We start from the raw sequence: 18,469 nt of genomic DNA, 5'->3' as shown, positions 1-18,469 counted from the left end.
TGCATTAGCAGTTGTGTCCAGTTAGGTTCGCAGAGGGCAGAAAGCTGGTTCTGTTTTCTTTGTTTCATGTTTGAATGGGGTGTTTGTTACATGGTAGATACAGGAAAACCTTTTCTTTTGAGTTAGATGTATCTAATATTCACAAAATAATCAGCTGTTTCCAATGGTTTATCAAGGTAAATATACTACCTCCAAGTACTGTATTCTTAATGTAGAAGTCTGATGCATTTGAGGGAAGAAGAAAAAACAGCTAAAGCAAAAAATGAAATTTATATATCAAATCCGAGAAGATCTTAAAGATATTGGTCAGACCTCTTAAAACTGAACATAGGCCCCATAACCTTCAGAAAAATGAAAATGAAAATTTAAAAAAACAAAAGCACAGTGTACAGTGTCCCTTTCAGACCAAAGATGGGTTAAAGCAGAAGTTAAAGCTGTTGATGGCAATGAAGGACTAACAAGACTTTCAGGGAAGGTTGAACTGCTTTTCAAATTATTATGTATAATATTCACTCAATTTCCTGATGTTACAGTTGCACCATGTCAATCTATTAAATGTTGACCACAATACAGAGTTGAATACAAAAGGATGTTTGCAATGCCGGATTTATGTATAGGCTGAAGCCTAGGGGGCCTCACCAGCCTGCCCTCTCCCCAGCAGGCAGTCTCCCCTCTCCCAAAATTGCAAACCCAATAATTCATGTGAGGGCAGGACAACTTGGGCCTCTAAATCTAGGGGGCCTAACCAGCCTGCCCACTCCCCAGTGCCACAGTCTCCCCTCTCCTCAGGAATTGCCCCAGGGAATGCAACAGGAAATTCTGTTTGTGGTTATTAAGTTCTAACTCATTAATTTGGCTCAGTAAAGTATACCTTTCCTATTATGTCTCTAACAGGTGCTGTTGGGAAGGTTAATAATATGCTGCAAGAATAAAGTTTATTTTTCTATAGGTTAAATCTAAGAGTAGGGAGATTTTTTTTGTGGATGCAGTGCTGGGAGAGCATCTTTAAAAGGTAGAAATCTTTTAAAATGCAATGCTATAAATGCAATAAATGCAACCTAAACAGACATTGTATAATTGGAAAGCATGATAGGCTCAAATGCCAGGTGGTTTTGTTGTTGTCCTATGTGAAAATCATGAAGAGCTATTAGCAGGAGTAGGCAACCTGCTAATGCGGCCCAATCATCTTCTCAATCCGGCCCGCAGATGGTTTGGGAATCAGCGTGCTTTTACATGAGTAGAATGTGTCCTTTTATTTAAAATACATCTCTGGGTTATTTGGGGGGCATAGGAATTTGTTCATTCCCCCCCCAAAAAAAAATAGTCCGGCCCACCACATGGTCTGAGGGGCGGTGGACCAGCCCATGGCTGAAAAAGGTTGCTCACCCCTGACTATTAGGATCTGTGCTTTGGATCAACATTTTTTTTGTGGTGCTGGCAACCACCAGATCTGTAACATTTGCTATGCAGTCTGTAATCTTTAATTTGCTTATGTTTGCTTATGTTGGGGTAGATCCATTTTAATTCTACTGTAACTGAATTTTACCCAGCCGAGAAAGCAAAGAAGGGTGCATCTGTGTGGTTTCTCTTTATCTGGGGTGGGCAGGTAGGGGCAGAGAGGGGTTGACCTGCAAGAGGAAGGAAATACAGAACCAGAAGGTGGGGTTCCAATGACACTTTCTCAAAAGTAAGTCCAGTGAAGTTTATTTCCAGCTAAATTGGTACAAGATTGCATCCTGAACAAGATACAAATTACAAGATTTTTTTCATAGTAACTACCAGAGTGGCCACTTGGGGTCGATGATTTGGGGGCACAGTGGCGCGTCATACACATGATGCATGACACGTGCCTGTGATGACATATGTGCAACGCATCGTCTTGCCCAGTACCGCACAGCTATATCGTGTTCAGCTTGGTGGTTCTACCTCCTCTGCCTTTTGTACTGCAGCAGCCAAGTACAAAAGCACTGTAGTTAAAATAATCTGTCATAGGACATGGTTGTGAAACAATAATGAAAGTAAAAACCTGACAGCACAATCCTATTCATCTTTCACTGTGTGCAGTTGGACTTTTTCCTGAGTAAGAATGGATATGAGTGCAGCCTGAGTGTATGTATACATATAATACATTGTATGTATGTATATGATGTGTGTGTATATAATATCCTGGCACTCAGATGTGCCTCAGTTATACTTCAGGCTTTCCAAACAGGCTGGGACTTTATCTGACAGTGCTAGGCTGAGTATGTGATACTGCTCTAAATGTTTTTGTTTTCTTTTCATTTAAAAAGTGATGCCAGCAACTGGCAAGAGCCACAGGGCCCAGCATTGTCCAGTCATGGCAGGTGCTGATTCCAGGTTTGATGTGTACACATTTTACCATTGTAGTCTTTAAAAAAATTGCTTTCTCCATAATCCATGATTTGATTAGCTGATATGGTAGCAACTTTATGCCAAAAAAAGATAATATTCACCAGTGAAAACGAGGCTAAAAAGAAGACACGTTTGAATATTTATGTATCTATGCAGATTTTAAAATTATTTTTAGAATTTAAAGGCATGTCAGCTCACTTCATATCTAATGACTCCTAAAATTCTTTAAATAATTTGCAGTCCACTCAAGATCAGCTAGATCTTTTCTTAGTCAATTAATTTATCTCCAGATTACTCCGATCCTGCTCTGAAATCAATTTTCTACAATTAATACCTCCCATTCAATGCAATAATCACATCATTGCATCCCTAAATAAATTAAATTCAACATATATGAAGACCATGTCATGATTGCCTTTGAGTGGGGCGGGGGAAAGTGAAAGTTCTGTCTCTGAGACTGCTCTCTTTACCTTCCTTTAGAAAAACGTAATTAAGCTAGAAAAGACAATGATCTGTTATTTGGCCATGCTAATTAAAATCTCAGCTGCCCCTGGGTAAGGGAAACATGTGATTTCCGTTTCCTTTCCAGAGACACTGTATGAAAAACCAAATGCTTCTCTCTATATAACTCACTAACTAAGAACATCAGAAGAGCCCTCATGGATGAGACCATCTAGTTCAGCTTTCTGTTCTGTTCTCCTTTCACATGCCCATGAGAAGCTTACAAGCAGAACGCATGCTCTCCCGCTCATGATTCCCAGCATACTTCATCTGGTACTGGTGGTAATATATAGTCGTCATGACTAGCAGCCATTGATAGCCATTGATTTTTTTCTAATCCCCTTTTAAAGTTTTCAAGGTTGGTGGCCACTGCTACATCTGTGCACAAAATGACTATTGGAACAAACAATTATGTTAATTTAAAACACTACATATACATCCAACTCCACAGAGTTGGATCTTGAAGTTAAGATCCTTGAGAGGGAATTGAATGACATGGCATCTTGCAAAACCAACCTTTTAACAACCTCCCAAAGCAAAGATACAGTGGGACAGTGAATTCCCAGGACAGAAAATAGGAGCAGTTTGAGCATATGCAGCTTGATCATTCGTATGTTTACTCAAAAGTAAGTCCTACTTTATCTAGTTTGTTTCCAAGTAAGTGCTTAGAGTTGCAGCAATGTGTTCTGACCCTAAACATATTTACTTGGAAGGGTGCTCCACCAAACAAAGCGGAGTTTACTCCTTAGGCATAGTGTTTAGGATTGTAGCCTCCTTCATCCTGAAAGACAAGAAATAAATCACATTAAGGCAAGTAGTGTCTAAGATTCTTCTTCCTAGTCTGGTCAAAATATATAATAGAGTTATTCTTTGTACTTTTATCTCCTTCTCCAGCAAAAAGGATGCACTAAAATTAATAGCTTGAGACAACAACATTCCACCTTGTATTTTCTTTTCAGAACAATCTTCCAAATGTTTACGAATAGGTTGCAGTCTGGCATATTGGGGCAGCCACTACAGATTATTTCTAGAGCTGACACATTAGATTCATTGTGTTCTGTAAATGAATTGCTGAAGTGAAGCTAACATTGTGTAAGTCTAAATCAATTGCAAATTGAGCAGCTCCATAAGCAATTTGTAATCTCCATTTTAGTTCCTTGCACTGTGTGGCTTAGAGACAGACTCTGAGTTATGTATGACTAATATTTCTTTGGGGGTGGGGGAATACAAGAAGGGTTAAATAAAATAAATACAAGTTTCTTGTCCAATATGTTGCTTCACTGAGATACAGGTACAGTTTATTACATACACTCTCTTTATTAAACAAGATGGTATTCCTCCATTTCATATCAATTTCTCTTAAGACCAAAGTGTCACCAGTATCGGAGCAGACAAAATCAGGATTTGAAAAAGCACATATTTATCATCAGAAAAAGTGTGACAGGTGAGATTTGAAGAAAAGCAACTGATACATTCTCAGGGAATGCAGGGCTGATACAGCATCTTCTAGGAACTGGCTGTTAGTCTTAGGCACTGTATCATTCTGTATCTAGTACTGATGCGTCCATAAATAAATAATAGGTCATAATATTTAAACCCACACAACATCTTTTGTTTGTTTGTTTAGTACTAAAAACTAGCAAGTCTATTCCTTCCCATGCCATTTTATATCTATTCAGTCTTAGAAAAAAACAATCCGACTTTTCTGAACTTCAGTGCACACCTCCCCCACTTCTAACAAAGCAGCAAATGACTTAATATTCACAAACACCATCCTGCATCCAGGTTATGTTCCTTGAAGCAAAGCTATTTTGCTTTTTCCTTGTGTAGGGCAGTGGTGGGGAATTTGTGACTCTACAGATGTTTGAAGACTACAAGTCCCATGATCCCTGACCATGGACATGGTGGCTTAGGTTAATGGAAGCTGGAGGCCAGGAACATCTGGCAAGCCAAAGGTTTTCCATCTTTAGTAGAATGATACACTATTGCATTACAGCTGTTGTATCAACATTATGCTATGTATGCATTACTGTTTACGCTGTGTGTTCTCATTGTTCATTTTTAATTCCATTACCCAGGATCTGGAGCTATACTGTAGATCAGGGTTTCTCATACTTGGATCTCCACCTGTTTTTGGACTACAATTCCCATCATTCTTGACCACTGGTCCTGCTAGGTAGGGATGGTAGGAGTTGTAGTCCAAAAACAGCTGTAGACCCAAGTTTGGGAAACCCTACTGTAGATTCTGATTAAAAGCTGTTTGATAGAACCCGAGCATGGTATCCTTGTTAAAGTCACATTGAATCCCAGTTGTGCACATATCAGAAGCCTTCCTTTCCTTCTGGACTTCCAGGGTTAGAGATGGGGCAAGAAAAAATCTAGGCAAGTCCATCAGGCAATGACATCACCACTTTCAGCTTATCCTCGCTTCTGTTTGGTTCATGACTTCCAGGCATGGGTCTGATAGGTCCCACCACTTTCCCTGGGACAACTCGCTGTTTACTGCTAAATCAGAGCAAACATCAAAAAGGATAAATTTCCCTTTGGGGGTTCAATATGGAGGCTCACAACAAATGGTCAGACTATACTCAGAAATGGCATTACAAGTCTAAATAATCTGTGAAGGTATTTCATTATGATATACTTTACAGAGTAGTTTCATCCTCTAGCCAGCAACTTTCTGCTACTTTCTGTCATTCCAGCACCTCACCATTTCCTCATCCAACCACTTCAAGGCACTTATTCAACCCAAGTTATTTGAATGCGTGCAGAGAGGCTTCCTTGCATCTTATGTGTTAGCTGTTTTTTACTCCAGCAGTCAGCTAGGCCCCTCCAAAACTAGTTCTTACTAGTTTTGTAGTCAGACCATATCCTTGTGTACATGAAGCTGGCTTCATTGATAATGGATTTCTACTTCACTAGGAAAAGAATGAATTCCAAACTCTTTAAAATTACATTTTTTTAAAAATTAGTTATTTTTGAAAATTTAATATTCTGTGGGAAAATTACACCAATAAGTCCAGCAGTGAAAAACACAAAATTTGCTCTTTTTTTTTACAAGTGGCATGTACAGATGTTACTTGGGAGTAATCTCCTAGGGAACAAAGAGCTCAGGCATTAAATGAAGTATCTCCCTAAACCCCCACGATCCATTCCAACAAATCCAATATGGTGTAGTGGTTAGAGTGTTGGACTAGGAGTGAGACCACTCAAATCTCCACTCAGCCATAAAACTCTTCATGGCTTCTGTCAAGTCATTATCTCTCAGCGTACCTGGAGCTCCTTGGAGAACAGTGGGATACAAATGCTATAAGAAGATAAATAAATAAACAAAAAGGAATAATACCGTAGAGAGAACATTAGGTCCTCCTTTTGTCAAGGGGATGAAGCAAGGACATGTGCACATTGGAGAGCTTTGATGGACTGTATATTTCCTAGGTAAATAATGTCTGAAAGGCCCAAGGATTAATCTCCTTCAGTACATACACTAAATGAAAATAATTCTTTGTCTTTCTCCTTTCTAAAGTACTGTATGCAATAAATTTTAAAGGCACATAATATAACCCACCGACTTTCAGCAGCCAGAAACATCATAACCAGACACTGGAGAGACTTGTCAGGACTAAGCATGGACCAATATTACCATATAGTATGGGAAACAGCCTTACTAGAAAAATTAACCAATAAACTGTAACTGACATGGGGACAATTAGAAGAAGACACCTTCACCCCAGTATGGCTCCCCTTTTGCACATTCACAGCCCAACAAGACAATGACAAAAATCCACCAACAGCATACAAATCAATATGGCTAACCTGAACCAAAACACCAACCCACCCCACTCACACATGAAAACAAAGACCACCACAGCCAACCACAAATGAACAACCACACCCTAGGCCAACCCCAACCTCTCTCACCACCAAAGGAACACAAGTAAACAGCAGAGAACCTGCACAAGCAACGCTGACACCAAACCTTACATATATTAAGTAAAACAGAAACATCGCCATCTGACCCCACCCATCTTTCCCCCTTTTCTTCCTAATGTCTCAACAAATGCAACTGATTTGTAAAAATGTTACATGGAAAAAATACGAGAGAGAGAGACATTGCACATACTTTTGTAAATCAAGAAAATCTTTAATAAAAATACATTTTTTTTAAAAAGTCCTTCACACAGGGGGGTCTGTATTATTCACAAGGTATCATGCATCTTACCAGCTTGATTACAGATTGTCTGTATAGGGAACAGCAGCCCTTGGAGCCCTTTTCTTTGGCAGCATTTCTTGATTACTGAATTTCTCGTAAAGCTCATTTACTGAAATAATGAGAGACAATTTGCCCAGATCCACTTTGCCAGAATAATCTCCTTTACAAATTGCCACTCTAAAGTCATTCAGGCTCTAAAAACTTTATCGTGAAGAAGAAATGCAATATAAGGGCTTTTAAAATGTGATACATGATAATCTTCCAACAAGGATAGGGCAGTGTGTGAAATAGGCTTAGCTCCTGGAGCTCCCAGAGGGCACTGCCTGGGAAAACTGAGAATAAGGCTTTCTGAATGATGGTGTTTCTATTGTCAATTAAATGTGTTGGGAAGTCAATGTCGTTTATCCAATTCATAAGTGAACTAAACCCATACATCCTGTGCTCTTAACACCTAGCACTCTCAAGCCTTGCACGTGATGATGGTATCAGAATGACAGCATATTTGATAGGAGATCATTGGTGGGCAGCATCACCACTTGCTGTGTTAATTAATAAAAGCAAGATTGCAACAGCAGAATTATAAGGCTGACGAGAACCAGAGCTTAATTGGATATGTATCTGCCAATTTCAACATTTATTGGTTGATCCTGCCCTTAAGGCACAAGCTGCTAGACCCCTTACTGAATTTGAAGGAATTTTATTACATCTGGGTCGTTGGGGCAGAAGACTGGTATCTGTTCTTTATAATGAATTTCTTGATATTTCTGTTGAAAATATATGACTCTAAGTGGAATGCAATGCAGGCATCTGAGCCCTATAAATCAACCTCAGTTTATGTAAAAAGTAAGCTTACCGTATTTAGTTGAGTCTAATGTGCCATCAAATTTAATGCACACCTCAGTTTTCAGAACCTTGAACCCAAAGGGTTCCTTTGCTGGCAAACATAAATGTGTCATCAAATCTAATGCACACCTTAATTTTCGCAACGTAATTTGGCAAAAGAAGGGGAGATTAGATTCAAGTAAATATGGTATATACCTTGCAAATTCTGTAAACTTTCCCTTATGATATCAGATACCCCACAGGATTGTTGGCAGGGGACATTTTTCCACTCCCCCCCCCCCATTTTCCATTATAGTGAGAATGCTATCCATCACCACAATTTTTGATTGATGCTGCTAGATGATAGATAGATAGACAGACATAAAATGCCTAATTGAAGCCTCCCCACAGCTTTTCCTTTAGAACTTATGGGATGATCAAGCAGTAACTTTCTGATCTAAGGAACTTCCTACATGGATGCTGGCTGCAGTGAGAACATCTTTGGCCTAGAAAGGGAAGGCACTACAGGACTTAAATCTCTCATTATAAAAGAAAATGTGGACTGTGGCTACTGCAGAGAAAAGAACTCACAGATTACATGTTTCTAAGGGTTAAAAAGACCCATACCATTTTTGTGCTGTTTGGTGGCATTTCATTTCTTACATGTCAAATTTTGATAATCAAAACTTTATTACTTCACCAAATCATGAAATTTGGCTTTCATAATGGGTTTTGTTGCTTTCATTTTGGGCCTTTATTTATTTGGAAAATGCAAGCTCTGCACTGTTCTGTGTTTTGTAACTTCAATCATAATTTTTTTTTGGTATTTCTTATTTTACATCAATAAAGAAGAAAAAATAGTAAACAAACAAAAAGAAATAGACACACTTCAGAAGTGGATGATAATAGCAAAGTAGCCTGGGCACAGGGTGTATCATGTTTTGCCTGCCACTTTCTCACTGTAGTTTTCCATAGATTGGCCATGCTCACCAGGGCCAGCCCTTCCATTAGGTAAAATGAAGAGGCTGCCTCAGGTGGCAAATTCTGGGAGGGGATTGGTAGCAGTGGTGAGATATCAGATGACAGGGCTGTAAGTGCTCTGTAGCCTACTCTGTACCCCGTAAACAAGCCTGCTGCAACAAGTGCGGTGGAATATGCTGCCCTGTTGCATGTGCTGAAGTGAGATTCAGCCACATCCTGTACATGGAATGTGAGTGGGTAACATTTTGGCCCTCACCTCAGGCAGCAAAATGACTTGGGCCAGCTGTGCGTAGTGCCATTTATGAGAACAAATACCAGGCCAATGTTAGCGGGGCAGCTGTGACTAGCCCAGGAGCTGATGAGGGTGTTGTTGGGAGAGTCTGCATTGTTGGGGTCCTACCATTTGGCAGCCTTTCAGTATGTTGGGAATGATATTTATTCCACTTTAAAATTATCCCCATTCTCATCTTATATTTACTTTTCACCAAACTTGAGAGGAAGGGGGATCATGTCTGCTGGCAGGCCTCCATCCTTTGTGTATTCACCTGAAAATGAAATTGAGCTTTGTGCATATTATAACTGGGAACCCTGATTCCTCCATGATTCATGATCGTGCATACAGGTCAAGCACTGGGCCAGCAGATACAATCACTTTCATCCTCTGTGCCAGTGCTGGGGAACTGAATAAATTCAATGCCAGGAAAAGTAAACAATACTTAATTCCCATGACAAATGTTTTAAGTTAGATTTTTTTTCAGTAGGGCATTATTGTTTGCATGGCTTGCACTCTACATTTGCAGTCTAGTACAATTGGCCATATTGGGATGCGGGTGGCGCTGTGGGTAAAACCTCAGCGCCTAGGACTTGCCGATCGCATGGTCGGCGGTTCGAATCCCCGCGGCGGGGTGCGCTCCCGTCATTTGGTCCCAGCGCCTGCCAACCTAGCAGTTCGAAAGCACCCCTGGGTGCAAATAGATAAATAGGGACCGCTTACCAGCGGGAAGGTAAATGGCGTTCCGTGTGCTGCGCTGGCTCGCCAGATGCAGCTTGTCACGCTGGCCACATGACCCGGAAGTGTATGCGGACAGCGCTGGCTCCCAGCCTATAGAGTGAGATGAGCGCACAACCCTAGAGTCTGGCAAGACTGGCCTGTACGGGCAGGGGTACCTTTACCTTTTACAATTGGCCAGGTAAGTTACACATGACATGAACATGAGTCCCACTACATGCATGTTATTTTTGTGATGGGGCATTTGCAAACTGGTCCTACGGCCATACAGTTTAGCTATTTGTTAATTAGTAACTAACTCTTGTTTTTTAAATGTTGGGCAGCCCAATCCAAAGTGTTTTTGAATCATTATTCCCAACCAGATTCAGAGATGAAAAGGTGATAATCTGTTGAAGTGGAAGATAAGCATTTCAAAGTACAAATTAATGCTACCACTTGAAGGACACTGTGAACCTATCTGCAGTCGTTTTCAGTCTCAAGAGGGCCTCTCAAAATCCTTGGCATTAAGATTCAGATATATGATAGATGCCAGCTGTTGATCTCTTTCCCAATTACACTGTAACGTGTGAAGTAAACAAACCTCACTAGAAGCCTTTAAATGTCATGTATTGCCTGCATGTCATCTCCTTGAACCTGGCAGCTTGCAAGCAACATCCTGCTCCTTTCATTCATCGCAGGCTCTTGCAAGAGGGCTTGCAAATACTTGAGAGTTCAAATCTACTTCCTTCATTCCCATCACGCTATCCATCTGGAATGGTCTGTGAACAAAAAAGGCAGTATGTGACATGATCAAGAACTTCAGTTGCAAATTACGCTTCTCTCTCTCTCTCATTTTCTTTGTTTACAAAAGTACGTGCCTTGTCTCTTTTTTGAAGTTGTAAAGTCTTTTCTACAGATCGGTTACATTTGTTAGGAGACATTAATGCTGAGTACAGTATAAGGTCAGGAAGAAGAGGGGTGGGAGAGGAGGACTGTTGTGTTGTTGAAAAGTGGCAGATGGGGGAAAATACAAGTCTGAAGGTTCACAGAAGGCAAACAAGCACTTAAATGTGTACGATGCTCCTGAAATACACTCTTGAAGATGGGCAGTCCATACAGTACCTGTATGGGATAAAACAGGGGAGTTGCAAAAATGTATTCTGCAGCAGAAAATGTGGTGGGCATCTTGGTTGTGCTTTACAAACCCAGACACATAGCAGACCAGTTAGCCTTGCTTTAATCCCAGGTGGGGTATGGGCTGCTTCTACTCCGTGCTTTTTTCTGGGGGGACGCAGGGGTACGCATACCCCTAAACATTTTGTGAATCTATGTTTAGCCTCATTGAGGGACTGTATTTCAATATAAGTAGGATAATGAGAGTATAGTCATACCTAGTTTTGCGGCCGGGATCCGTTCTGAAAAGGACGCAGGGCAAAGTGCTGCGTTTGTGCATGTGCGGGGAGCAGTTTGCGCTTCTGCACATGCACAAAGCGCGATTGGCAAACCCGGAAGTAACCCATTCCAGTACTTCCGTGTTTGCTGTGGACATTCGCCAGAATGGACGCTAGACAAGGTGGAGGTATTATTGTACCCCTAATTTATTATTATTATTATTATTTTAGAAAAAAGCACTGCTTCTACTACTGAAAGCAAGTCTGCAAAAAAAAAAAAAGCTTTTCCGAACACCCATTTCAGAGATCCACCCTACCCCAGTGCTTTAAATCTGTTTTAAAATATTTCTCCCTCCCTTTCTCCTCCACAAACCAGTCATTTCACTCACCTTCCTAGAGTTGCACAAAAGTGTGTTGTTGCTGGCGATGATAGGTACTTCTTGCCTTTAAGGCCACCTGGGTTTCCATAGACAAAGATGGTACGAAAGATGGTTCCTCATTATCCATTTACCTGTTCCTTCAGAGGGAGTGCAGCCTCATCTAAACAGGCAAAGTCCCCGAATCTTGGATCTGGGAACCACTCACCCACAGTGTCTCTGTTTTAGCAGTGTCACTGTTTTAGCAGCTTTAATCTTATGACCACCACTGCATCCAGACACTGGTTCAGAATTGGCACAAACTCTCCTGGCTCATCTTAAATGGATGCCAGATGGCAATGGTGGTTGCTCGTGAGTAACCAGTCAGGACTCCACCCTGTCTTTTACAGGTTTTATTTTGGTGCAAAACTATTTACAGTGCAGAACCACAAGTTCATGTCTGCCTCAGTCGCTAGCAGAATCCGGGAGTGGTCGTTTCCGGGTCCTCCCCCAACATAATAGCTTAGTCACCCCCAGCCTTTTCCTTCCTTCTTTGCGTTTTACCCCTCTGCGCAGTGTGGGTGACGGAAGAGGCGTGCTTCCCTCCTGGCTGGCTTGGCCAGGAGCGGTGCTGAGGCTCCCAGCAGCATCCTCTGGTCCCTCCCCCTCTTCCCCACTGGAGGTGTGGCTTTCCCCACCACAGGAAGAGGAACTGCCTCGCAAGATTTTCGGAGGTTCCCTGTAACCCAACTGCCCCTCTTCTTCCCTTCCCTGTTCCGATGGCAGTCCCCTGACAATGGAGAAATAGGATCTCAAACCTCCTGATAACTGCCCCAAAGGCTTCATATAGATGTTAAAAAGCACTGGAGATAAAGAGCCTTGCAGTTCCCCACAGCTAAGTTGCCAGGGTGTAGACACATAGTCTCACAGAGCTATCCTCTGAGACCTGACGTACAAACAGGAGCCAAATCACCGTAGAGCAATGGCTTCAAGCCCCAACTCATATAGATGATCCAGGAAAAGACCATGGTCAATGGCATCAAAAGTCACTAAGGGTTCCTGCTGGGAGGGTTGTACTCCCCCATCTGTACGCTAGAGAAACTCATCAGTCAAGGCTGATTCTAGGCCAAAACTAGGCCTTTCCAGTCTGTTCAAATAGTGGAAACTAGGGGGAAGTAGCAGTTTAGACTACATAATTAAAGCAACAAGAAACAAAAATATAACTTTTACAGTGGGCTTATATTAAGTCCCTTATATCCTGCAGATACACAGGATTCTTGCTATTAATTTGCTTAATTTGATTATATCAGTCTTTGATAGGATTTTAAAAACTATTCTAAGAATACACTGATGATACTCATTAAACCTAATGGAGTCTAACAATTTATCACACAAATTAAAATACCTTCTCATAACACCCCTCCGCTTACCCTGTTTGTGTCAGAAGAAGATTGTCGAAATAAATCAAGGACGGGTTTCCGATATCCCAAGTACTTTGCAAAGTAGTGCCTCAGGGGAACTTCTCACGTGATCTTTTGTACTTGGGAACAGATATAATCAGAGTACAAAATACAAGCACACAGTGTTATTTGTGAAGGGTACATGTTTTGTGTAAATTGACTCTTTCCTTCAAAATCCATGAAGCAGCCACTTGGGGAAAAACTACACCTCCATGTATTTTTAAAGGAGAAAGTGGTAGGTTGCAGTTCACAATTTTCATGGTACATGTACATTAAAATAAAAATAAAAATCTGTACTTAAGTACAAAATATAGCAGAAATAGGAGCTACCTAATCTACTTACCTGTTGTAGCAAAATATTTATTTATTTGAGATCATTTCTATTCTCATGTGTGTTCACACACACACACACACACACACCTGGGGTGTATGGGGTTTTAGGGGAAGAGTAGTACCTGTGAGGGGGGACACGTTGTGCTTTTTGTGGGGTAGTTTGTCCATCTTTGATCTCCACCCTATACACAGCTCCCACCTGTGGGTCCAAGAAGCTGTCAGCATGTGTCAGCAGCCACACTCCAGGAACGGCTTCAACTGGCCAGCTACATCCAGGTGAGCATAGCCAATGGATCTCAAACCCTCAGTGAGTCAGGGATTTCCCCTGCATGCGAAGACAGGCTCTGGTGGACTGAGCGGACAACACCAATAGCGGTTTCAGCAGTCGAGAAGGTGGATTCTGCATGTGCTGTAGAGGGAAGTGAGGGAAATATGGGGCTTGTCAGCCTGGGAAGGTAGCCTATCTAGGAGAAGGAAAGCTGTCATCCTAAACCTCTGCTGCCTTGCATAATACCTTCAAGTGAAAAGGCTAAGGAGTAAACCCTACACAAATCCAGAGTGGAGTCTGTAAGGCGGTTTGATAGCGCCTTGTACATCTCCTTCTAGCAACTCCTGCTGCCAAGCTGGAGCCAAATGTATTGCTCTGCTTTCCTTTGAACCACATCAGCAAGGTCAAAAGAGAGATCCTATTGTCTGGGCAGCCAAAGATCTCCATACACACTACCCAGGCTTGTACCCTGGAAAGCCCACTTCACCCATTGAGGCACATTCCATTGTCTTGTGAGACTGGTGGATGCTAACAATACAACTAAAACCAGTTCCTAATTCAAACTCCACTGCACTCCTGATTCTTCCTTTGCAGCTATGGCTTTAGGTTTCCTGCATCTGATTTTATAAGATATCAGGTGATAGGGAAGTAGATGTGGTCTTGCTGCTGTAAACAACTTGGGACCAGCTTACTTAAGATACTGCTTCACTCCATATATTCCTGCCTAGCAACTGCACTGGGCAGACTGAAAGGAGCCAATACCTCAGGGGTGTGCTTATTTTGTTATAGAAACTGGGCTTTTAGTGTTGCTACTCCAGCCCAACTGCAATTAGGCATGCCTCAGCACCTTGGTATTTGGGTAACTATGGAAGACCTTTTAAAGAAGGTTTTTAATAATTTTAAAGGAAAATTATTGCACAACTGTAGAAATGGTTGTGTTGCTAATTGTTTACTGAGTCAATAATCTCTTGTATTTCATCTTACTGTACACCACTTTGGTACCTTTTAGTTGTGAAGCAGTTTATAAATTTGCAAATAATTAAAAATGAACTCCTAAGGGCTTATTCCTCTTTGCCATAACGTAGAGAAAGTATAGGCAAATGTGCCACAGAATACAAGCCACTGCTGTTACATTGTGCATCAAAGCTCTTAAAGTTACAGGTACTGTTTTTCCCCGGCCTGGAGTTAGGAAACCTAATTGCATTGTCTGCTAGCTTGTGATCCAACAAGATGGATGCAGAACACCAGCCAGGAATTGGCCTACAGGGACTCAATAACCTAGCTGGGCTTGCAAATACAAAGGTGTCATAAAGCATCTGAAAGTCCTCCAAATACATAATTTGTGTGCTGCATTCAACTTTAAGGCTCTGGAAGGCCTGCCAAAAATGCGCAAAACAGAAAATAGGCGGGGTATGTAAATAACTTGGGAGAGTTTATCTTTATGTCAGCCTAAATTCATTTTGCCAATGTAATCCTGAAGGTCTGGTGTGCGTCTGCCACATTTTCTAATGGTAAGACTGATACGCAGCATTGTGGTTGTGGGAATGGCTGTTTGTGCTGCACACAGCGCCTCAGTCGAAAAGCTGACCCAAGCCACTCTTTGCTCCAACACAGCTAGACACAGAGGATCAGGTGTGAAAATTAGGTCTGCTCTGATATGATGGAAAGAAACGTAAATGATCTTTTAATTTAGCAGTATTCTATGAAATTTACTACCCTTAATTGTGCCATTAAAAGGTTACAGGTCCAAAAGATGAGCATTATTATAGTAGGTGAACATATGTTTGTGTATGTTGTTATGATGTCTGCTCTGAATCCTAAATTCATTATTTGCCCCAAGCGGCACTTCTCCATCTGTTCCACCGTATATTTTAATGAATCTTTCACATTTCATGGCACTTTGAAGGATATTTAAGCAAGCAGCTACACTGGAAAAAAGTCTATAAAGGGTAAAGGGCAAGAAGGTGCTCTGAAATGGTACAATAAAGGTGATGAGGCATGCTTTTAAAGTCCAAGGCAGATGATTACCATGAAACATGAAAATGATACTGGAGTCTTTTGGCTTAAGGCCTCATTGCCGGTCCAAGTTACTGTTCCTATAGCTTTCCCTCTCTCATCAGTAGGTTTGCTTCAGTAGAGAATTCAGGAGATAAAGTTGCAATTTTATCTACTAGTACTTGACCAGGCTTATCTAATGTTAGTGATGTATGTATGTGTGTATAAGATGCTTAATAGTAACATTGAATATGTATGGTAGTTTAATGTAATAATGTAAATGTAGTAGTGCAACATTTTGACTGGCTCCCTAGAAATCTAGTAAACTATGCTTTCCAAATACTAAAACATGCTCATGAGAGAGCCAGTGCAGTGAGGAGTTAAGAGGCAGGGTAGCCAACTTAGGGCCCTCTGGATGTTGTAAACTACAATTCCCATTATCCCTTGCCATTGTGCATGCTGGCTGGGGCTGATGGGAGCTGTAGTCCAAAATATCTCAAGAGCACCACATTGGCTACTCCTGAGCTAGAGTATTAGGGTATCATGAAGATTCAGTTTCAGCTACTCAGACATGACCAGACTCTAGCTGCTAGAGTCATAACTGAAACGTCACCAAAATCTGAAGGATTTTAGGGAAGTCAAAAAGTTTAACCAGCAGACTTTATAGGTGAAGTTGAAGAGCTATCTTGGGTCAGTTATTATGTAATAAGATGGGATGACCCTAGGCAACTTGACATACAAGTGTGATCACCAGGGCAACCCTACCTGCATGTACTCAGAAGTAAGTCAGACTCCGTCTACTACGGAGGACAATAGTGGTGCGCTAAGTGTCGTCCACAACACAGAGCTGGCAGAGAGGCTTCGAGGGTTGTGCTAGAGCTCAGCGCACCCCCCAACAAAACCCACAGAGGAGTGGGGACCTGAGGATTCCAGCGGAGCGGAAAAACTCACACACACACACACACACCCGAACGTTTCCAGGCTGCCGCCGTGCGCACAGGAGGAAGGGGAAGAGGCTTGAGTTCACTCTTGGCACCAATCCAGCCTGCTGCCGAAGCTACGATCCGTCACCAGAAGCAGTAGATCTTCCAATTAGAGGTTAATGTCAAATAAAACATTTAAAATTAAAATTAGAAGCTAAAAAGTTAATTTGGCGAAACGGAAGCAAAACAGGAAGTCAGCTTCCGATTTCTGCGGGCGAGCTCTGCAAAGGAACTTTTTTATGAATGGGACACAGAGACTGCCTACAGCAATGGGGAATTGAAACATTTAACTTTGACTGAGTGGATGGTTACATTCTAACAGATATATATATTAACTGTATCTTAAAGACTGTATTCTTAAAGACACAAATTTGAAGTGGAACTGGCCTAGCCTCCCCCCCCCCCCTGTTTTCTGGATTTATAAATTACCTTTTTATTTTTATTTTTTATTTTTTGTCCTTTTAATTGTATATTTTATGTTTCCTGATTTATTGGATGTTTTTATTTATTTCTGCCTTCCTTTTTGTTATATGACTGTATGATTCGTTGCTGTTGGGAGGGAGAAGGCAGACTATGTGCCTATGTTTCTCTTTAAGTTATGCCCACTGATCCAACTGCAGTAGCATCCCAATTCCAGTTCACAGATATTTGTGTACCTGCAAAATATCACCTACTGGCTGTAGCCATTCATTTATATTGTAAATCCTATGCATGCCTACTCAGCAGTAAGAGACATTGAGTTCAGTGGGGTTTATTCCCAGGTCGGTGGGTTAAGGGTTGCAGCCATAGTCATGTTTTTTAAATGTTTGTTAGGGCACAGATCTTCAGGGTTATCTCTGCAATCATGAATGCTATTCACTTAATGTTTTCATAACAAAGCTGAAATGCCATCAGTGCCTAAAAAAATATTCTAGGAAAACTTCCAGAAGAGTAGCAGTGCTAATCTAAATTTTCCTCCAAATATAATTAGTGTTAATCTGTGCTGCAGCAAAACAACAGAGTCCTGTGGCACTTTACTTAAAATACTAACAAATCATCATGTCATATGCTTTTGCTGGCTAGAGCCACTTTGACAGATGCATCTAGTTTATATAGAGCAGACTTCCCCAACTTGGTGATCTTCAGATGCTGTTGGACTCCAACTCCCATCAACCACAACAAGCATGCCCAAAGCTCAGGGATGAGGGGAAATGATATCCAGAAGGATCTGGAGGGCAACTGCTGGAGGAAGACTGATGTAGACACTGCAACATTAATAAATTAATTGAAGGAAGGATATTTACCGCAATTGCAAATTTATTTCATTGACTACAATATTTAATTTGTAGAATATGTGTTCAGGAGGATGAAAGGGAATAGTAGAACTCAAGGGGAATAGAAATGTTCAAATGTTAGAGTGTCTTGTACAGTACTTTTAAAGAGTAATACTTCTATAATCTACTCTTCGTAAAGCAAATTTTCAACGGACGAAGTGGTTTTTTTGGAACATTTAAGCTTAAGCCACAGTAAGTCTATTAATTTTCTAAGGTTCACCAGAATCTGTATTGCTTTTTCCTCCCTATATCAGGCTAATATGGCTACCGGTCTGAAATTAATTAAAGTATTTTTATTTGAAATCTTTTATTATATTTAAAATTAATGAAAATGAAATAAGCTTCCTGAGCCCATTGAATAAGAGTGTAATATGCATTCAAATAAACAAACACATCTGTTAGGTTAGATCTTGATTAGGCAAACTTGGATCCCAATGAAATTAGTGGGCCAAGTTAACTAACTTAGTTTTGATCTAGCCCATTGTCTTTTTC

At 41.0% G+C, this 18,469-nt stretch overlaps 1 protein-coding gene and 1 long non-coding RNA gene across 9 annotated transcripts in view; one reads left to right on the top strand and one right to left on the bottom strand.

Moving 5' to 3' along the window:
• The window catches only part of NCKAP5 (NCK associated protein 5), a 604,332-nt gene that overhangs the window by 190,699 nt on the left and 395,164 nt on the right, over nucleotides 1-18,469 (top strand). The gene's annotated exons all lie outside the window — the stretch shown is intronic.
• Nucleotides 1,689-18,469, bottom strand: part of LOC114604485 (uncharacterized) — a 64,975-nt gene continuing 48,194 nt past the window's right edge. The window contains exons 3-4 of one of the 2 annotated variants that reach the window (XR_013394488.1): nucleotides 10,480-13,827; nucleotides 1,689-3,655 (exon numbers count right to left, since the gene is read on the bottom strand). This is a non-coding gene — a long non-coding RNA (uncharacterized LOC114604485). The other variant, XR_013394487.1, reaches the window with a different exon arrangement.

The sequence above is a fragment of the Podarcis muralis genome, chromosome 1 (assembly GCF_964188315.1).
Source record: "Podarcis muralis chromosome 1, rPodMur119.hap1.1, whole genome shotgun sequence".
In the NCBI taxonomy this organism is placed as follows: domain Eukaryota; kingdom Metazoa; phylum Chordata; class Lepidosauria; order Squamata; family Lacertidae; genus Podarcis; species Podarcis muralis.
This window is presented reverse-complemented; position numbering and strand designations above follow the sequence as displayed.